Below are 23,282 nucleotides of genomic sequence, written 5' to 3' on the forward strand. Positions count from 1 at the left end.
GGACCATTAATTCATTGTTTTCAACGTTTTGAAAAATGAATTTTATCGCATGTGGGTAATTCTCCGCCAACTCACACAGCAGTTGCCCCGACCCATCTTCGATTTGCGTGAAACTTTGTCCTAAGGGGTAGCTTTTGCCCCTGATCACGAATCCGAGTTCCGTTTTTTGATATCTCGTGACGGAGGGGCGGTACGACCCCTTCAATTTTTGAACATGCGAAAAAAGAGGTATTTTTCAATAATTTGCAGCCTGAAACGGTGATGAGATAGAAATTTGGTGTCAAAGGGACTTTTATGTAAAATTAGACGCCCGATTTGATGGCGTACTCAGAAAAAACGTATTTTTCATCGAAAAAAACACTAAAAATGTTTAAAAAATTCTCCCATTTTCCGTTACTCGACTGTAAAAAATTTTGGAACATGTCATTTTATGGGAAATTTAATGTACTTTTCGAATCTACATTGACCCAGAAGGGTCATTTTTTCATTTAGAATAAAAAATTTCATTTTAAAATTTCGTATTTTATCTAACTTTGCAAGGTTATTTTTTAGAGTGTAACAATGTTCTACAAAATTGTAGAGCAGACAATTACAAAAATTTTGATATATAGACATAAGGGGTTTGCTCATAAACATCACGAGTTATCGCGATTTTAAGAAAAAAAAGTTTTGAAAAAGTTGGTCGTCATCGATCATGGCCGTTCATGGTCACCCGCGAGAGACACGGACGACGAAACAAAGAGAAACGCAAAAAGTAACTTTTTCAAAACTTTTTTTCGTAAAATCGCGATAACTCGTGATGTTTATGAGCAAACCCCTTATGTCTATATATCAAAATTTTTGTAATTGTCTGCTCTACAACTTTGTAGAACATTGTTACACTCTAAAAAATAACCCTGCAAAGTTAGAAAAAACCCGAAATTTAAAAATGAAAATTTTTGTTCTAAATGAAAAAATGACCCTTCTGGGTCAATGTAGATTCGAAAATGTTCCAAAATTTTTTACACTCGAGTAACGGAAAATGGGAGAATTTTTTAAACATTTTTAGTGTTTTTTTCGATGAAAAATACGTTTTTTTCGGAATTCTGAGTACGCCATCAAATCGGGCGTCTAATTTTACATAAAAGTCCCTTTGACACCAAATTTCTATCTCATCACCGTTTCAGGCTGCAAATTATTGAAAAATACCTCTTTTTTCGCATGTTCAAAAATGGAAGGGGTCGTACCGCCCCTCCGTCACGAGATATCAAAAAACGGACCTCGGATTCGTGATCAGGGACAAAAGTTACTCCTAAGGACAAAGTTTCACGCAAATCGAAGAGGGGTCAGTGCAACTTTTCCCGATTTCGTGTGAGTTGGTAGAGAATTACCCATGTTTGTTATTGCAATATTTTTTTTAAATTGGTCTCGCTGTTTCTTCCAAATTTTTGTCTAACATATTAGGTGATTTTTTCCGTTAAATTATATAAATAAGCCTGATACATGCTACCAGAGCCGTACCTTGGGTCCACGGCGCCCTTGGCGAAGCATCAATTTGGCACCCCACCCAAAAATTGATTTTATTTTTCAGTTATTGCTTCAATGAATTTTGATTTTACAATTGCAATTGGGTCCTAAAGCTTTGTAATTTTTTTGTAAAACTGTGAAAAACACAACTAAAAACCATTTCTGATCACTTTTATCATTTCAATGGAAATTAAAGGACATGACAGCATTTTACGATGGATCAACTATGATCCCCTTGGAAAGAATTGTCAAGTAGAATCTTTTCTGTTAAGAAGGGCCGCGAAGTTAATTTTTTGAAATTGAATTAAAAATCCATTTTAAATCCTTTGCGGTCGTACAAAGGGTCATTGTGCTCAGGAAATGACAGCTTTATCGTTGTGAACAATAATATCCCAAATTTAGGCTTAATTTTAGGACCCAATTGGAGACCTAAATGTGGTTAAATTGTTACAATCAGAAACACAGTTTTTTATGATTTATTTTTCAAATTAATATGAGATAGGTTGAATTGAAAATTTATTGTAAGAATTAAGTTGGCTGAATATTTTCTAAGATTTAACAAAATCGATAATGATAGCAAGATTTTGTCTGATTTTAATTTATTTTTCAGATAAATGCACACAATTGAATGCTCAATCCTGATGAGTTTTGCTAAACTTTGTTAGCAAATTTGATATTTTATAAGTCTGATTGTATAAGCAAAAAACTTTCCCGGATTCATACAATATTAAGCTGATTTGGCATTGGATTTCATTTCGGTGTAATTAGAAAAAAAATCCTTCCTCAAAATTTAAAAAAAATAATAACAATAAGTATAATTTTTCAACAACCAAATTTCGTCAAAATCAATTAAAAATCATTGAAAATCCAGCGCAATTCACGATGAAACTTATTTTAATGGTAATAATTATAGCATTATAATTGGTAAAAATATGAAGATAAGAAATTTTTGTTCATTTTCATTGATTTTTTTTTAGATTATGTTTTGCATTGATTTTTCAATGGTATTTTTTGTTTTATTTTTAATTCATAGAATTGAATTCCATATTCTAGAAAATTGTTATTTTTTGAACAAAGCTATATGAATATTTTTAAACCTTGATAAAATATTATTTGTTTGTTTTTAACTGACAGAACAGAAAATAAAAGTTTGAATAGTTTCTCATTATCAGAGCTTTTTAGACGATTTAAAAAGTAAATGTGTAAATGTGTAAAAATGCGTAAATAACACTTGAACAGCCTAAAACATTAATCGATAAGTTGTTCTGATTTCGGCAGATTTCTGCCGAATCTCGCAGAAAAATTGTGTGTGCTCTGAAAAACATTTTTTTTAGTGAAAAATAATGTTGGTTTTATTGGTGAACATTTGCAGCAGTTTTCTTATTTCAAAAATCTAGTATTTCAAAAAAGCGTAGAGAAATTTCAATGCACGAAGATGCTTATAAAAGGGAAATGTTCTGAAAATATTTCAAAGCCCATTTTTTTAAATCTCGAGAATGTCAAAATTTCAAAAGAAAAGTATATGTTTTATTGTTAAAATAACTCCTATTTCAAAGAAGCTTCAAATATAAAAAAATCAGAATTTGGCGGATTTTGATTCACAGCCAAATCAACGTGAACATAACATTTAGTTGGACATTTTTTTAGTCTGGAAAGTATGACTTAAACTTCATTATATAACGGTCCAAACTTTAATACTGTATTTATTTTGAAAAGTTCTTCTAGAACTCCTTGAACTTTCTGCCACTTGAGCGCCCGTTCTTTGATGACAAAATAAATTTAGCATTAAATATAAATTTTCAAGAACACTTCGGTAGAAATATTCATACAATTGTTTTTGACGCCTCTAAATATTTTTTTATATGTTAGGCCGTTGCAAATATTTTTCAAAGTATATGTAAAAAAAAGAATCGGCCCGAAAAATTAGGGGGCATAACTTTTTTTTTCAAAAAACTTCAAAATTTTAATGAAAATGTGTAATCGACTGAAAACAATTTAAAATGCATTTTCCTGGGTTTAAAATCATATTAAGCATGTTTGGGATCAAATGAAAATATCTAGATTTTTTGTGAAATTCCGATGTACAGTATCGCGAAAAGTTTTTTTTCGGACAAAATAAAACTCGTTGATACTTAAATATTTTGGAAGCTAATCATTTAGGCAGGTGTATTAGGCATTTTGAAAAACTTTTTCCATTGAAATGTTAAAATTAAGGCTTATTATTTCAATTTTTATATTTTTTAATTTTATTGCAAACCCCCCTCCCTCCTCGACTTTAGCCAGAGCCAAGGGACATAAACTTCGAAAAATATTTGCATCGGCCTTAAACCTTATTATCTAGTTATTTGTATTTAAACTTTATATGTTGGCACCTTTTCTGTTTTAAATACCTATTGAGGATGCTAAATATGACTGACATTAAAAAATAGTACCATCACCGATTTCAGCGCCCCTAAAGGGTTGGCGCCTTTGGCGGTCGCCAACTGCGCCAACCCCTAAGTACGGCGCTGCACTCTCGAAAAATCTTCTTTGCACTTTTTCTTCTTAAAAATGGTTATTACGGTTATGAAAAAATATTTATTCATTTTTTTCCCATTTTATGTTTAAATTTTCGTAATTGAAATGCGCAACCTCGCAAATATCCTGGATTTTTTAATGTTTTCATAAAAAAAAAAAATTGTTATTATCAAATTTTTTTTTTTGGTTTTTACAAAATCCAGCATTTTATTGAAATAGTTCATTGCTGAAAACAAAGTTTATTTTTAAGAAGGTTGAGACATTATTTTTCGATATAAATGTATGTTATTTTATATGAAATATGTGAATTTACACAAACTACAACTAGATTTAATTTTCACACTATCTTAACATTTAGCAAATAATTTTGTTTCACTTTAAATTTAGAATGCTAATATTTTGACATTTAACAATAATTCATATAAATGAATTTAAAATAATCAAAATTTTAATTCAATTTAATTCAAAGCACACCTAATTTATGTTTCAAAACGATATCCTACTGTCCTTTTTTAATCCCAGAAGAACAAAGTAAAATCCAAACAAACTCCAATTTTCCAGTAATCTATTTTATTCCGCTCTCTCGACAAACCCGGCAATGATAGCTAATCCCTGGTCGCACTAGTTCAACCCCCAACCCCACCCATCAGGCCATCGGATCCGATTGGCACTTTGAACTCACCGTTTAACCCAAATACACGCAATCCGATTGGAAAACCCCGCCTGCGAAAGCGATGCGATGGCCACTGTATATAGTTTGTGTAGAGAATAAGACTGGGTAATAAATATTTGCAAAAATATTTATTGATTAAATGATTACTTGGATAAATAAGTATTGGAAATAAGCTATGACCATTTAAAATGTTAGAACCGAAATTCGATTGTGGTTTGGTTGCTGAACGCCAACGACGACGCACACGAAGCGAGAGAATCTTCGTGTATCATGTAATGGGCCAGCAAAGCATGTGTGATTGTATGAGTGTGAGTCCGCCGCCGAGGTTGAGTTTGTCTGCGCAACGTGCAGCGCTGGTAATGAAAAGAGAGTGCGTGGCGCTGGAGAGACGTAATGAGAGAGCCGTGAGTATGTGTGCGCTCTTGGAACGATCGTGTTGAGAGTTGAGTGACATTCGTGCGTCGGGATTTATTTTGAGTCTTCAGTCTGGTTTGGAATTTTGCAGCAGATGGTCTTTTTGACGACGAGCGCAGTTTCCATTTTCAAAATGGCTGCACGGGGATAAATTAAAAGGGTCTGTTCAGTGTTTACTACATGGCGCAGTTGGTGGGTAAGTTTGGAGAAGGTTTTAAAAAATGAGCCAGAGTTATGAAGCTACAGAGACAGTTGACGAATGCCTCAACTGGACAAAATAATAATTAAAAAGGTTTACAGTTGACGAACGCCTCAACTGTTAAAAAAAAGAAGAAGAAAACAAGGAAAGACAGTTGACGAATGCCTCAACTGTACAAAAAAAAATATTAGAAGAAAAAAAAAAAAGTTGACGAAAGCCTCAACTGTTTAGTGAAAAACTTGACGAATGCCTCAACGAGTTGTTTATGAAATGGACTGAAAAACAAACCCAACATGGTGATTGAGCAAAGACTCAGGAAAATGTCGAAAAGTAGTTTTCGGATATGAGCAGGTTGTTAATGAAAACTAATTACTAGAAGAGTTTTCCAATTTAAGCGTGGATGAATATGTTGACCATTGGTGAGAATTTCTGAATGAAAGTTTTATTTTCAAGAAGAAAATGGAAAAGTGCAAAAAGTTGCGACGATTAAAATAAACATTCCGTTTAAAGAGATAATGTGAAGATTATAGATTTGAAATCTACACGATTACATGTGATTCCGGAGAGAGAGAGATAGAGAGAGAGAGAGAGAAAGAGAGAGGAAAATTGGAAATATCTTTGAAAGAATTAAACAATTGAGGGAGGATATATAATGGGGGTGGCTTTAAGGCCAACACTGCACTGAATACAAAGGTATTTAAAAAAAGGAAAAGAATTAATCAATTAAGAGAAGATAAAAAAAATGGCGGTGGCTTTAAGGCCAACACGCCTTATAGTTGATCACTGCACTGAATTCAAAGGTATTTCATAAAAAGAGGTGATTTTTTCTCAAGGAAAAAAAAACAGCAACAGAATTTGGAATTATTTAAAATATCTGTCAGTTTATAGAGAAAATATGAGAAACGGTAGAGTGAACACCTGTTCGCCCTATATTTTATCATTGAACTGCATAACTGCAACTGGATAATTTCGAATAATCTCGAAAATTTATGATTGTTTATGATGAAATTATTTGATAATTGAGTTGATCTGCTATGAAAAAAGCAACGGTATTTTTTTAAAGAACAAAAAAAAAGAAGAAAGACGTTGAAGGGAGTTATTATAAAAGGATCTCTAAGTTATAGAGAGAATTGAAGAGAGGATAGTTTGAAATCTACACTTCTTAAATTTGTTAAGTAAGCGCAAATAGAAGTGAATTTTGCCACCCTAACTGATGAGAAGCTTTAACTTTAACTCCAAAAATAGTTAAAGATGATTTTTGTGATAATTGAATTGATGAGAGAAAATTTAAGTACAGTTTTTTTTTGTTAAAAAAAAAGAGCAAAAAAATGTAATTGGGATGATTCGGAAGTGTCTGAATTGTATCCTCAAAAAAAGGAAAATAAAACGACCAAAATAAGGAAAGGTTCTGAAAATTTCTGCAAGTTTAAGAAGAAATGTAAAACCTTTATCTTGGAAATCTACAGACTCTATGTTAGATGGTCAAATCATGTACGAATAGAAAATTGAATAAAGTGTTATACTGTAAAAAAAAGTGGAATAAATTTGGAAGTTTCTGAACTTAAGTGTCTAGACATTAAAAGTAATTTTAACTAGGAAAGAAAAGGGTAAACTGGTTTGAAAAAAATTGATTTTTTCTGACAGTTTAGGGAGAAAATGGAAAAAGAAGGTGGGTTTGAAAGCATCTGGTGACGATTGGTACCAAATGGTAAAAGAGGAATAAGGAGAATGGCATCTAATTCCATCGTTGATCCATCGGTATATCAGGACTTGGTGTTCAGTTCCAGTTCCTAAAAAGAGTTTTCATCGATAAATAGCTTAATAGGAAAAGAAAGAATTAGTTGTGCAAAATAAGTTGTTTAAAAAAAAAAAAAAAAGATGTACAAATTGGACGGAATAAAGACAAAATCCGAATGATGTGGGTGTGAATGTGGAGATTTAGCCTTGAAACGATTATATGTGTTCTCAAAGATTTTGGTAGAGCAACAGCAAAAAAAAAAAAAAAAAAGAGAGAGGAACAATTTGAAATGACTTTGAAACTTTGAGTGGAGAAAAATGACAGATGGCGGTGGATCGAAGGCATAAACGCCTTATATTTGATCACCACACTGAATTGCCGGATGAAAGAAGTGACAGTTTCAGGAGAATTGTAATAAGTTTCAGCTTGGAAGTCTATGTGATAGTTTAATCACGGACGTCCGTGGTTTAATCAAGTTTGGAATTGAACAAATTATAATAAATTTTAATGATTTCGGAAGTTCCTGAACGAAATACCGGGATGGAAACAAAGGGGTTATTCATTAATATGGGAAGAAATGAGAATTTTTTTAATGTCTTGAAGGTTTCTGTTCGTTCAAGGAGAAAATAAAAGAGAAGGTTGTTTTCAAATCGACGGATATTTTGAAATCGACACTCAAAGTTTGAGCATAAGTCTACGTGTCTTAAAAAAAATAATGCAAAAAAAATACAAGGGTTCGAAAGTCTACATTTTTACAATTGATTGTATATGAATTCCTGAATGAAAAAGCGGAATTGATTTTTTCATCAGAAAATAAGTGAGCAAAATTATTTGAAATTAAGTGAAAAAAAAGACCAAATAGTTTATAACAATTTGAGATAATCTTAGAAGGTTCTTAACCGATTTTTTCTTTCTGTCAGGAAAAGAAATTATTTGGTATGATACTAAAAATTATGACAGTTTAAGAAAAGTGTAATAAAAAAAGACTAGAGTTTGAAAGTCTACATTTTAGCAATTGATTATATATGAATTCCTGGATAAAAAAAAAATCATCAAGAAATAAGTGAGCAAAATTATTTGAAATTAAGTGATTGGTGATTAATTTAGAGGTTTCTGAACTGAATATCTGAAGGAAATAAAATATAAATATTTTTACCAATGAAATAAGTAACAAAATAATTTTGGATAGATGTGAACATTTCTGTTAGTTCTATTTTTGCCATGTTTGGTCAGCAAACTGAATCCTCGGAAAAAAGCATAAAGTGAAAGAGTGAAATAATTTGAAAGAATTTTGAGGAGAATATTCAAGAAACTTGGCAAGTAGCTTGGCAAGCATATAATTGATCATTGCATTGATTTCGTGTGAAACTGAAAAAAGTAATATACTCAATGATTTTGAATTAAACCTTAAGAATTTTTTTAAACTAATTCAAGGAAAAAAAAAAATAAAAATTAAAAATCTAGAAATCATTATTACAACATAATGATCCACAATGAGACTAAAACATCAGATAATCAAAGTCAGACAGAATGAGAAAAATAAGAGTAGAAGCGAAGAAAACTGACGATTTCTAATAATTTTAAGTAAAATATGATGTACAATAGGCTGGATAGTTAAATGTCTTACGAACGTATACATCTGAAATCTAAGGAAAATAAAAAAAAACTACTACTGGAAGAAATATAGTACAGAAGCTTATTAATTGTATAAATGTTAAGAGGCAGTTAAAAGAAAAATTCAAGAAATTCAAATAAAATATAAAAAAAACTGAATTTAAAAAGTAATTAAAAAAAAACCTTTAAATTTGAGAATTTTAGTAAGTTTTAAGATAAATGATATAAAAAAACTATAGCCTGCAGAGCATCATCAAATGTGGTGGGGATCATAGAAAAGCTTGGTGCGTCACAAAGAGCGAATTTGGAAAAAAAACATTAAACACCTTGTTAAACACAAATGAGGTCAAGTGTTGTTACATATGTTGTACAACGAGAGAAAATTAAAAAAAAGAAAAGTTAAGTTATGGCAACAGCATGCATGTAAAAAAAAAACATAAAAGTAAGAGCACGAAAACGCGTGGGTTTGGAAATAATAATTGCAGTGCATACATTAGCAGTGACCTTTTGAATATTTTAACAAGGATACCTATAAAATTAATACCTTTTGCTACCACGAAAAATAAGATTTGAGAAATTATTCAAAATAACAGAGACATCATTTTATAAATCATGAATAGTTTAACTATTATCTGTAAGCCAAGAGTTTAGAAGAAAATTTCAAACAACATACGAATTCTTGACACATCAGATTGAAATAATGTTAATTTAAAACGAATCGAAGAAAGGAAACAGAAAACAAAGAGAGTAGAGAAGGGGGATAATGTAGAGAATAAGACTGGGTAATAAATATTTGCAAAAATATTTATTGATTAAATGATTACTTGGATAAATAAGTATTGGAAATAAGCTATGACCATTTAAAATGTTAGAACCGAAATTCGATTGTGGTTTGGTTGCTGAACGCCAACGACGACGCACACGAAGCGAGAGAATCTTCGTGTATCATGTAATGGGCCAGCAAAGCATGTGTGATTGTATGAGTGTGAGTCCGCCGCCGAGGTTGAGTTTGTCTGCGCAACGTGCAGCGCTGGTAATGAAAAGAGAGTGCGTGGCGCTGGAGAGACGTAATGAGAGAGCCGTGAGTATGTGTGCGCTCTTGGAACGATCGTGTTGAGAGTTGAGTGACATTCGTGCGTCGGGATTTATTTTGAGTCTTCAGTCTGGTTTGGAATTTTGCAGCAGATGGTCTTTTTGACGACGAGCGCAGTTTCCATTTTCAAAATGGCTGCACGGGGATAAATTAAAAGGGTCTGTTCAGTGTTTACTACAGTTTGTAAAGCAAAATGTTTTGAAACGATTTCCAGGCGATTACTTTCTATCGACAAACTTCCTCTCCCTCTCTTTCACCTCCGATCTGGTCTAGCCTGGGTTGGCCAAGGATTAGCACCTGGGGATTATTCGGGGAGATGTTGAAGCCAGAACCCCTGCCCTGCAGTTAATCGGCCAGTTGACCCAAGCCAATATCGGTAAATGTGAATTGAACTCAATTTCAATGCTCATCAGTTTATCTGTGTTGGTTCAACTTGAATAGTTTTGGAAACTCGGGGGTAGGACTTTTCCAATCAACTCAAATTGAGTTCAATTAAAACTTGTCTTCGTACGAAAATGTAACATCTTTTCTCAGTTTATGTTTTCAAATAACATAAAGTGAACTTTCATCATCATCTTTCAGCTCAGCTACAATGTTGCAACCCACTCCTTTATCAAACGCATGCAATCCCGAGCAAGACTTTAATTAAAATCCTTATTTGCAATCCTGCACCACGGGGTCGGGTCCTGACGGGGTCGAGTAAATCATTTCTTGCTAATCTAGAAGTAACGAGGAGAGAAAAAAAAACAGTTCAGCTTGTTTGCAACAATTTAGCGATGCTGTCTCATTTTTCACCCAGCAAACGCCTCTCCGGTGGCATTTCGGCGGAACGCTCTTTGATATCTATTAGGGTGGGTACGGATTTTAAAAAGTTCTCATATCAAGTTCTGGTGTGGTTCCCCTTGTAGGGCATACCTAAAGGGACTCTCACGCCAAATTTCAGCTCATTTGGTTGAAAACTGGCTTGTCTCAAGCGGGTTCAATTTTACATGGAAATTACTATGGGAAATTTTGAATTTTCGTTCATTCGCTCCTACAGGCCTGGAGAAAACATGTAGAAACTTCTAGGATGGCCAGAAATGAGCGGAATCGTCTGGAGAACAACTTTCCCTAAGAGACCAGGTCGATTCGTTCAACCCCCATCGAGCTCAACGGCAATACATCTGGGGTTTTCGGCACCAACGGTTTTCCCCAGAAAAGCAACAAATTTTCCTTAGCAAGCTATGAATGCTTGATGAACATCGCGACGCCACATGTCAAACAGCTACCACGTGGACTAGCATCGCCTATAAAAAATTACTTTTTATTACTTTTTGAACCATAGAATTAAAATTTATGGTGATCCTGACACTATTTAACTGTATTCTAAACTTCCAAATAAGAAAAAAAGTGTTATGGTGCAAATTTTACAATCACGTGGTAGCAGTTTGACATGTGGCGTCGCGGTGTTCATCAAGCATTCATAGCATGCTAAGGAAAATTTGTTGCTTTTCTGGGGAAAACCGTTGGTGCCGAAAACCCCAGATGTATTGCCGTTGAGCTCGATGGGGGTTGAACGAATCGACCTGGTCTCTTAGGGAAAGTTGTTCTCCAGACGATTCCGCTCATTTCTGGCCATCCTAGAAGTTTCTACATGTTTTCTCCAGGCCTGTAGGAGCAAATGAACGAAAATTCAAAATTTCCCATAGTAATTTCCATGTAAAATTGAACCCGCTTGAGACAAGCCAGTTTTCAACCAAATGAGCTGAAATTTGGTGTGAGAGTCCCTTTAGGTATGCCCTACAAGGGGAACCACACCAGAACTTGATTTGAGAACTTTTTAAAATCCGTACCCACCCTAATATCTATGCAAACTTATGTGGTGGTGCTGGGTCTTCAGGGACAGCGGCACGGAATGGCTAAACAACAACGGCGCGAAAGAATCACCAACGGACGGGGTCCTTTTATCACGGGTAGTCAGTGTGGTGCGCATATGGTGGGAACCTGAGCAGGAAATTTTTGACTGGTAGAACACTATTTGTTATTTCAGTAACATGTTCAAAGTTGCTTTAATCACTTTTTTTAGATTTTTGCCAAAGTCACAGAAAGAAAAAAACACATAAAGTTTAATTTACAGAAAAAAATTTCTCAATAAGAACATAACTTGTTGTTCTCGTTCGACTCATTAAAAACACGTTTTACAAAACTTATTGTTTCGTTTGAATGAAAACAAATTTAAAAAACATTGCAATTTGAACACAATATCAAATTATGTTGGTAATAAAATGGTCCCCGTTGATCAGGCACCACAATCGCGACGTGGCGGTCACCATCCTCGCCGGTGCCCGAAGGGCTAGCTCATTTTATCGCACCTCTTCGCCTCTCATCGCATCCCCTCTTCTTACTTCAAACGCTTTGAACCCTCCCAAGCTTTATTATGAATGGCTCCAACCTGTGAGCATCATAAATTGTCCTTAAGCGTTTCAAGCTCCCTCCCTCCCATCTATCCATCCCACACTCTCAGTTTTATGCGCCACATATATTTAACATAATAAAAACAAAGCTCGGAATTGGCGCGCTGTTGTTGTAGCTGTTGTAGGGAAAAACGGTCCTAAATACATGAAAGTGAGGCCATTTTTCACTTTCCACCAACTGTACCAATATGGAGTGCAGTTTGCCGTACACCTTCTGATGGTGGGTGCATTTAGTGCAAACACCAGAGTTCGACCATCATCATTTATGGGTGTTTAGTTAAGTGGCCTGGTTTTAAAAGGGGGATCTCCTCGGGCGATGCGACTCTCTTCGAAAGTTAGGATTGCTTTAATTTCGAGCAACTTTGTACCTAAAATCAATGCAAAGTTTGAGGGTGACGAGTTGACGACAAATTTCAATAATTTTGCATTGAATGTGCAAGAGAAAACAATCACAAATTACTTAAGGCATAATTGCAGTAATGACATTTTGAACAATTTTCTAAATATCATAGTAATTTTGAAATTTTTACTATCATGTATCAGATTTTTGATTCGAGAACCAATTTTCAAATGTACCTGCCAGACTCGGTTATGACTCCAGGTTTGTACAGGATTTCGGATTATTGAACCATGAACATTTTTTTCATATTTTTCTGTTATTTTACTTTTCACATCAATTTCTGCGATCTCATTTTAGTAAATTTTTAATTGATGACTAAATATTAAATTATACATTGCATTTCCAGAGTATTTTTTTTTAAGTCCAATAAACCAAATTTTCAATTTTAGCTTTTTGGGTGTTTTTGAATACCCCTGACTTAAGGCGGTTCTAAAAACACCCAAAAAGTAAAAAAATAAAATTTGGTTTATAGGACCTTTTTTTTTTTAAAAAAAACTCTAGATTTTCAGTACAATCCAGACTCGATTATCCGAAGCCTTGATTATCCGAAGTTTCGATTATCCGAAGTTCGATTATCTGAAGGTTTGTATGGAACTTTGCATAATAGAATCACGAACATTTTTTTCATTTTTTTCTTTTTCTTGTTTTTAACATAAAATTCGAGTTCTGCAACCCCATTTTAGTCAAATTTGAATAGTTGATTGCCTACTAAATAATAAAATGCATTTTTTCAATGTTTCAACACCGCCATATTGGCCGCCATCTTGGATTTAAAAGTTTTAAGAGCGAGTCCACGAGCAAAGCATACCCATCTCGCATCGACCTCTCCAATCTGCCTGAAATTTTCAGAGGTTGTTTGTACATATAAAACTAGCATCTGGCCAAAATATGAGCACTCTAGGTTAACGGGAAGTGGGGCAAATCGGGACACAAAGTTTGAAGGTTCAAAAACGTCAAAAATCGTAAAAAAGCTGTAACTTGGGCAAAATTCAATTTAATTTCAAAATTCAAAATGCATCTGAAAGGGCTCAAAAAATGCAACAAAATGCAGGGTAGAGCATCCCGATTGGTTAAATCTAAAGAAAGTTATTGGCATTTTAGTGAAAAAATAGCATAATTTTCAAACTCAAATAAAAAAGTGTTCCATCCAGATATCAACTCGGTTCGACCTGCAGCTTGTAGGGGACATCTGGGACTACCATCTGAGGATGAGAACGCTTTGGGTAAGGCAGTTTAACGTATTAAATAGACACTTTTACTTTTAGTGAAGTTTTTGGTTGTAAATTTTTGCTCGGGGGACCCCTTAGATCCCATTTTCTGGTGATAATTTTATCATATTCGTGTTCCTGAGACAATTTCACAATAGAAACATACATAAAAATGTTTATTTTGATCCATTTTAACCCTTTAAAAAATAAAAGTTAAAAAAAATTATGAAGCTGCTTTTTTCTGGTGTCATCTAGTATCCTTGGAAACGAGCTTGATTTTCAATAAATGTGAATCGAAGATTTTTTTTTAACTTTTATTTTTTAAAGGGTTAAGATGGATCAAAATAAACATTTTTATGTATGTTTCTATTGTGAAATTGTCTCAGGAACACGAATATGATAAAATTATCACCAGAAAATGGGATCTAAGGGGTCCCCCGAGCAAAAAATTACAACCAAAAACTTCACTAAAAGTAAAAGTGTCTATTTAATACGTTAAACTGCCTTACCCAAAGCGTTCTCATCCTCAGATGGTAGTCCCAGATGTCCCCTACAAGCTGCAGGTCGAACCGAGTTGATATCTGGATGGAACACTTTTTTATTTGAGTTTGAAAATTATGCTATTTTTTCACTAAAATGCCAATAACTTTCTTTAGATTTAACCAATCGGGATGCTCTACCCTGCATTTTGTTGCATTTTTTGAGCCCTTTCAGATGCATTTTGAATTTTGAAATTAAATTGAATTTTGCCCAAGTTACAGCTTTTTTTACGATTTTTGACGTTTTTGAACCTTCAAACTTTGTGTCCCGATTTGCCCCACTTCCCGTTGACCTAGAGTGCTCATATTTTGGCCAGATGCTAATTTTATATGTACAACAACCTCTGAAAATTTCAGGCAGATTGGTGAGGTCCAAACGACGTCCCATACAAAGGGGTATGCCCTGTTCGTGGACTCGCTCTTAAATCACTTTAACGTAGTTTAGGGGTCATACATAAGCTCGACAATAAAAAATTTGGCATCGAAAATTTTCTCTTTCGCCCAGTTTTAATTAAACTTCATCATCCCGGTACGAGAATCGAACTCACGACCTCTGGATTGGAAACCCAGCACGCCGCTAGTCGAAACCCATCCCCTACCGGTCAGTATTCCCAGTGAGCATATTTACTCTTTTAAGGGATCTGACTTTGCCGAGCCAGACAGGAATCGAACCCATCACCTTCCGCTTACAAGGCGAAACCCGTAACCTAACGGCCACGGAAGCTCGGCAAGTTTTCTAAATTTTGATATAAAGGTTAATTTTAAAAAGACATGATTTTTAAAGTTATTTAACATTGGACTTTTATAAATCATCTGAAAAAAAAAATCTAAGACCAAGAAGATGTCTTTGATAACCAAAGGTCTTAAATAACTGAATGGCATCCCAACTTAAATCAAGGATTTTGAAGAAATTGTTATCATTTTTTAAATTGCGTTTGATTTTGCCAAAATTGAACTAATGCTGACATTTTATTTGGAGAAAATATTCTGTGAATTCTTTTCTTCATTCTGATTTCATCGATGAAGTCTATAAATTCTAAAGTTTAATAATACAAGAAATTTTAATAAATCTCTCAGCTATTTTGTATATGTTTGGTTATATTTTACATGTTAAGCTATTTTAAATGCTCAAATTTGTATATTTGTAATACAATAATGTATGATTATTTGTACGATGATTTTTAAATTTTGTTTCGAAAATCATTTACTTTTGGAATTTCAAAGAAAAGTAGGAAATTGAAAATGAGTTTAAAAAATTTTTGAGTGGTTTTGGCAGCAATGCTATTTTAAGATTTTTTATATTTGAATTTGGAATTGAATTTTTCAATTCTTCAAAATAAATGTGATGCTCCATTTTTTTCGAAATTCAATAAATTATATAGTGGACTCTCTCGTTGTCTTTTCTTAATGATAATGAAGGGAACGTCGAGAGCGGAAGTTATCAAATTATAGAACAAAAAATCTAAGCAATCTATTTGAAGGGACTGAAAAATTTATTGACTGCTGGAGCAATATTGATATCGAGAAGATCGACAACCAGAGAGTCACAGTATTTATAACAAGTTTAAAAATTATTCCATCTTGGAACGGTTCTTTCAAAAGACCGGAGTTTAAAAAAGAACGGCGGTTTTTTTTTGTAAGCCATGGTTCATTCGCTCTGTTCAGTGAACCGGTTCTTTGAGCGGCTCGCTCTTTTTTGCCCACCTCTACTTCGTAGTTTAAAAGTTAAAAGATTAACTTAAGCATGACTGTAAAAAAACAATGAAAAAATTGGTTAATATATGGTTACCCGAAGTATTTTTTTCCAAATCTTTCAGATAATCGAGTCTAGACTGTTTTAGTCCAAAAAGGCAAACTTCAAAAAGCAAAAAAAACCTAATTGAAAATAAAATAAACAAAATCATTTGCGAGAGATGATTGATTTTGTGCTTCATTTAAATAATCACTTTATGGACATTATTAAACTTTGATGTTTTAAGAAAATTTTGCAAGTAAAATACAAAAAGTTTTAAAAATTATTTATCCTCATTTTTTCAGAAACTAGGGAACAAAATAAATTGATCAGAATTCAAATTTCTATTGGAAAAAAACCTGTAAAATTTAATCCTTAACTGAAGAAAATTAAACTATTCAGAATACATTGTGTAAAGATTATTTATTATTTAAAAAAATTTAATTTAAGACATTTTTTAACAGCAAATCTGTCCACATTCCCAGATGTGCTCTGTTTGTGTAATTAGTAATAAAATTCCAAGAATATTACAATGCGATACTTCTACCTTCTTCGCTGGCCATGGCCAATAGACATTTCGATGTTAGTTTACTTCAAATCAAAAACTTAAAACCTTTGAAAATAAGTGTCACATTTTTGACACAGTATCTGCCAATATTTTCTGATGCAATATTGTCATTATTTTTTTACTCTGTAAGGAGAGCCCCAAAAATCTGGAAAGATACCTACATTGGATTTTTGTTGTTACCCCCGGATAATGCATTTTGGATTGTTTTCAGGTTTTTTTTCGGGCGGGGGGACACTTTTACGAACTTTGATGTTTGCATTGGCTTTAAAAAATAAAAAATTCAAACTCATGTAAATGATCCCCTTATCGAAAAAAATAAAAAAAAAATCGAAGCAAGTATACGAACAGAAGCCTAAGCCACGTAGCCCAGTGGTAACGCTTCCGCCTCGTAAGCGATAGATCGGGGTTCAAATCCAAACATTAACATTAACATGTTAACAATGAGTTGATCAATAAATTGTCACTGAACCCGCTTTGTAAATGCCGGCCCCGATACTCTTCAAGGTTGTTCCCCTCAGGAACAGGGAAATTTTCTTTAAAATTAATCCTGAATAGACAAGTCACATTTTATTATCGAAATACCACTAAATTTTAAGTTGTCTATTTCTAATCTCTTAGAATTACTTTCTGCTTCTATGGATTTTTCAGTGCCCTCTTCGATATAGATAAACAGAGAGACGACTGTCATTTCATTTGATAATAGTGGTTATCTACCCACAAATTTCGCGAAAAGTGTCTGAATTAAAGGGTTGATCAGATTTGGTGACTCTCGAATGTTATTGTTAATTTTATGGCGGTAAAATATTGATACAACTGATAAATACAACTAGAACATTAGGGAGTGAATTCTCGTTTAATCGAATTTGACAGTATCGTCAGATCTGAAATGAATAACATCAGTTTCTCGTTGGATACAATATTAGTTTGAACAAAACATAAGATTAGACAGGTTTGACTAATCGACTCTTGAACATATTTAGCATCGTTTTCAGCAAAAAAAAGACACGACTTCAACCATTCATTCACAGCACCACTTTACCGGTGCTCTACCGAACGTGTGAATTCTTGTAATTCCGTTCCCACTGGCCACCCAACACGGCGGGGGGCTCTAATCTAGGCAACAACACGACCCCCATCCCCCTCACCATTTGTGAACCCTATAAAAACCACGACGTTCAGGATCATGACTGGGTGTAATTCGTCCTAGCCGACACCGCTGCCGCCAAAGCCATTCACCGGCCACTCCCTTCCTTCTTCTCACAACACCGACCGCGCTTCATCCGGAATAGTTGAAATTGAACTCCCGGACCTCGGACCTCGCTGATCACCAGACTTGGACTGCGGCAGCAGGTGGTACAACAACACGGAGATGCTGAAATATATGACACAAAGCCCCGGTAGAATAGACGAACAACCGTCCAAGTCGTCGTCGTCGTAGTCGGGGTAATTGGAGTTGTGAACTATCAGCAGCACCAGCAGCGTCTCTTTACAATAGCGGACTAAACTGGTTGTACGGTTATTCCTGTGTGTGGCAGATCCCATTGGGTCGGGGGGTGGTCACGACCTACGCTCGCCATTCATTCAAGTCACTTTATGGTCCGTAGTCATTGCACTCGCTAAGGATATCTCTCCGAACGACTCTTCGCTTCGTTTTTTTTTACAATGAAAAGTACATTAAACCATGCCGTCTGATATCACCTTCCCAGCGCTGAACTAGGTGGTTGATATTTCGATTTGCGCCGAACCACACCCTTGGACTTCCTACGTGAAGTGCGGTGTGTTACACTTCTTCCAAACGGTCGGTGGTCATATCCCACACGCGAAGTCTCGGAAGGTGTGAAGAACCGCTTGTAGGCCACCGTCCTCGACGACTCGTTAAGGTGAGGCAGCCCTCGGACGAAGACGAGAGACCTTTTGCTGTTGTTCGTGAGCGTTACTGTCTGTTACTGCTGCTGTTGGATGGTTGGTTGGACCGCGCCCTCTAGCACTCTAGTACTGATGTCCAAGGCAGTAGTTCCACGAATCCTAGAGGGTATATGGTTTGGACACGTGCCCGAAGGGGAGCAACGAGGAGGTGTGGGAATTGCACCAGAATGAGAACATGATTTGGCCGTGTGAGATGGACGTTGTGTAGGGTGACCGGGTTGAAGTTGAGTATGAGTATCTAAGGAACAGTTAATCGATTGTTTAGAGCAGTGATTCTCAACCAAAGTAACCAAACAGCGTCATAGTTTAGGATGGCGCAGAATCTGGACCCGGAAATATGATTTTTAGATGCAAAATCAAATTTGTAATCGAAATTCATACTATTTTCGATGAAGTATACCGTTGTGTAGTAAGGAATTTAATGATCAATATTTGATAAATTGAACTACTGCTTTCTGAGAATCAACCTAAAAACAAATGTGAAAAATTGACACATCGGAATTCCATTTTCATCTTAGTTTATCTTGGAAATCATAGGAGCGAGTTGTGGCGCTATAACCACGGCAAATAGTGTCTAGGGCATCTGTGGAAATACAGTGTCCCATCCTCGAGGGTCCCGGAGCACCAAAACTTCTTAGCTGGTGGCTTCCAACGATTTATTGCTCCTACAAACAGGAACGTGAGCGGGGGATCCCCACGTTTCTTCCTCCCCTGTCGATTCAGAAATGTGTTGTTGTTTGAACATTCGTGTTCAAATTCAATCCAATTCAAAGAATCATCTTTGCGGTAAACTTTACGCAGTTGGCCTGGCCGCTTTAACGTTTGTGATGTTTCAAAGCAATTTATTGCATTGGGCACTGCAATTGTTAATAATGACAAGAGGATGCTAGGCGTTAATCAACCTAAGGCATTTTCCAGGATGCCCTCGAAAGACTGGCTGCGCTAGGGTTAGATTAGATTAGATTAGATTAGTTTATCTTGGAAATCATAGGAATGGAAATATTTTTTTATTGGCTGAAACTTTGTATGTACTTTTTCTGTGACCAATGAAGTAATCATGCATCATTAGTTCACCCGAGCAGACGGAAATAACTTGGGAATAACATTATTTGATATTTGAAAATACTAGGCCAATAACACATTATTTATAACAAAATTTGATATTAGCAGTTATGATTTTTTTGTTATTGGATTGTTATTGTAATAACATTTTTAGTTATTCTTCGAACAAATCTTTATTAATCTGTTATGAAACTCTTATGCAAAAATGGATTTTTTTAACACTTTTTGTTATTTTAACAGTATTCCGGGCATCCATACAAAAAGGTTATAAAAATATTCAAAAATATGTATCTAGAGAGCGGAATCATCGATCGTTTTGCTGTCTTATAAGACAGGTGACATAGGTCACAACAAAATGGATTGCGAAAAATAAAAGGTTTTGATACACCTAAATTTTTGGATTTGTTTTAGATGTCAAAAGTGCCATCTTTTGAGAAATAGTGTGTTGCCTATTTTTATTATAAAAGCATGGTTTTGAAAAACGTGGAAAAAATAAAATGTAAAGGTTAATTTGAAAATTATTCCAAAGCTAGGAAAGTTTTACGATTCTTAATTTTTTTTACATTGATATTTCTTGTGTGACTTATTTTCGGATGCTGTATCTCAGCAACCTTTGCATCAACCTTTATTATTTTTTCAGGCAAATTTAGAGAAAATTACCTAATTTTTACGAAAACAATACCGTCATCTGGGGCGAATCGGGACTACAGTCTGAATAGGGACAGCAATGTTTAGAGCACTTAAAGGTTTTAAATTTGGAAATGGATGTACACATTTTGCTGGTCTGAATCTGTTCTATTCCTAACCAACCAGAAAAATAAAAATATTTTGCCCTAACATGGTTAAAACTGCTATCCTAATTCGCCCCATGTGTCCCGATTAGCCCTAGTTGACGGTATTTTTGAAAATTATAAAACTTGGTCATCATTATTACAAGTAAAAAATGTCACGTTACTGAAAGTATATTGTTTTGTGAATTTACTCGAAAACGACGCACGATATCGAACAATAAAACTACGTCTTAAAAATAAAGTCAAAATATTTTTTTTAGTTTTTTTGACGTTTTTCAAAAAAAGTATTTTTTTTCAAATTGACAAAACTGTCAAATTAATTTTGATCAACACATGCTATTTTTATGGGTGTATCCCATTTGGCATAAAGCCATTTGGCATAATGCCATTTGGCATAACGCCGTTTGGCATAATGCCGTTTGGCATAATGGACGTTTGGCATAACGGTCATTTGGCATAATGGCCATTTGGCATAATGGTCATTTGGCATAATGATGTTAAAATTTCAAAATAAAGTTAACATTGAAATTGCTTTAAAAAGACCAAATTAGGTTGTGACAACTGCCGGCGAAAGCTGTTTTTTTCTTTCTTTAAGATTTTTTTTTCTTGATTTGAAAACTGCTGGCTATGGGTGCCCAGAACATGAAACGTTTGTTCAAAACGTTGCTCCACATGCTGAATATTGTTCCCAAGGCTATTTGAAGCCATTGAGCCAAATATGTTTGACATTTAAAAGGTTAATATTTCCTTTAAAGAAAGGAACACTTTCTACACTTACGGCAGCTGCACAGAAAAAAAAAGTTGAATTTGGAGGTTGAAAATTTGGTTGGTTGAATATAACCCCTTTTCTGAGTAATATTGCCTAAAAAAATGTAAAAATTTGAACCTGATCAGATAATCATGATTTATATTCACCAATTTCTTATGTAAAATTAATATTTATTTTTTTGACACAAAATCCATCACCATTTCCTGATGAATATTACCATAATTTATTTTGTGTGTGCTGAAAAAAGTTGAATTTTCCTTCTAAAGCTGAATTTTCTTCATTAATCAGGGGAAAATGCGCTTCAGCTGTGGTCACAACTCAGGCGGGTTTTCCCTTCTATTTTAAAAATATTCACCTATATCAGCGATTCTCAACCTTCTTCTAGGCCGGTACCCCCTGCCATGTAAATCAAGTAGGCCCGGTACCCCCGTTGAGAATCGCTGACCTATATCAGCAGTCAAAGAGTTTTCCCTTCTTTAAAGAAGGGAAAATTCAATTTGTATCAGCAGTCAAGAGAGTTTTCCCTTCTTTAATGAAAGGAAAATTCAACTCATGTTAGTAGTTATCTCAAGTCAAAGAAAGTTTTCACTTCTTTAAAGAAAGGTAAATTTAACTTGTGTCAGCAGTTATCACAAGTCAAGAAAATTTTCCATTATTTAAAGAAGAGAAAAAAACTCACTGACTTGTGATGACTACTGACACCAGTTGAATTTTCCTTCTTTAAAGAGGGAAAACTCTCTTGACTGCTGATACAAATTGAATTTTCCCTTCTTTAAAAAAGGGAAAACTCTTTGACTGCTGATATAGGTGAATATTTTTAAAGGAAGGGAAAACTCGCTTGAGTTGTGACCACAGCTGAAGCGCATTATCCCCTGTTTAATGAAGAAAATTCAACTTAAGAAGAAAAATTCAACTTTTTCAAGCAGTTGTCACAAGTCTAGAAAGTGTCGCTTTCTCTAAAAGAAATATAAACCTTGAGTCAGCAGTTGAGAGTTCAGAAAAAATGAACCGCGTTTTTTGGTTAGATCCAACGCTGAAGACGGTGAATTAATATTTGCCTACGTATATGACAAAGTGGAATGCTTTACATTTCAAATAAAAATCTCACTTTTGTGTTTTGTGAATAAATAAACAAAATGTGTGAATTTTGCGGGCATTTCAGGGCCCCAGATGAACTAAGCCTGAATCCCAAATATGAGCTTGATTGGTTGTGACAGGACCTGGCTCTTTGACTTTAAAATTTAATTGGGATAATCGGAGCGTTTTGGTATTGAGTTCTGAGTCCCTTAATGATTTTTGAATTTTTCACAGACCTCATGAGCTCATAGTTCGTGTTCCAGGGAACAACCCAGGAACAACCAGGAAACCGAAGAGTGCGAAAAGATTCGTCAAAAATTAAGAATGTTACAGAATTTATAACACCACTGCTGAAAACTTCAACTTTTTCTTTAAGCTCTTCTGGCAGCACTTGCTGCTACTGCAGAAAAGATTGAGGCAGGCGTCGCGACTCTCATGTAACCACCCACTGAGAATTTTGCTTGAGCCTCGACTCGATTCAGGCTCGATCTCGAACCAGATCGACTCGAGGCTCGAGCCAAAATTCTCAGTGGGCAGGCAAGCAAAAGTTGAAATTATCAGCGGTGGTGTTATAAATTCTGTAACATTCAAAAAAGTGCATCGTTTTCTAAATGTCAAGCTTTAAACTGTTCTAAAAACTGCTGTCCTCATTCAAACTGTACTGCCGATTCTGGGATCAATGAAAGTGAAATAATTTTGAAAATTTAATATCATTATGCCAAATGACCATTATGCCAAATGGCCATTATGCCAAATGACCATTATGCCAAACGTCCATTATGCCAAATGGCATTATGCCAAACGGCGTTATGCCAAACGGCATTATGCCAAATGGCTTTATGCCAAATGGGATACACCCCATTTTTATAATCTAAAACATATCCAAAACAATTTTTGCTCAGTCATAATTAGTTTGAAAAGTCGAATTGAAAATTGCTTGGATTAATTTTGGAGTGTTACTTTTTTTTTCTATGGATTCCTAAGCAATACCTACAGCTTTGAA

General features: G+C 34.7%; 2 protein-coding genes across 3 annotated transcripts in view; one reads left to right on the forward strand and one right to left on the reverse strand.

Annotated features, from left to right (window-relative positions):
• LOC120430256 (uncharacterized) overlaps positions 1–23,282 on the forward strand; it is a 332,478-nt gene that overhangs the window by 251,729 nt on the left and 57,467 nt on the right. The gene's annotated exons all lie outside the window — the stretch shown is intronic.
• LOC120428141 (solute carrier family 12 member 4) overlaps positions 1–23,282 on the reverse strand; it is a 119,369-nt gene that overhangs the window by 49,468 nt on the left and 46,619 nt on the right. The gene's annotated exons all lie outside the window — the stretch shown is intronic.

The sequence above is a fragment of the Culex pipiens genome, chromosome 3, assembly GCF_016801865.2.
Source record: "Culex pipiens pallens isolate TS chromosome 3, TS_CPP_V2, whole genome shotgun sequence".
Taxonomy (NCBI): domain Eukaryota; kingdom Metazoa; phylum Arthropoda; class Insecta; order Diptera; family Culicidae; genus Culex; species Culex pipiens.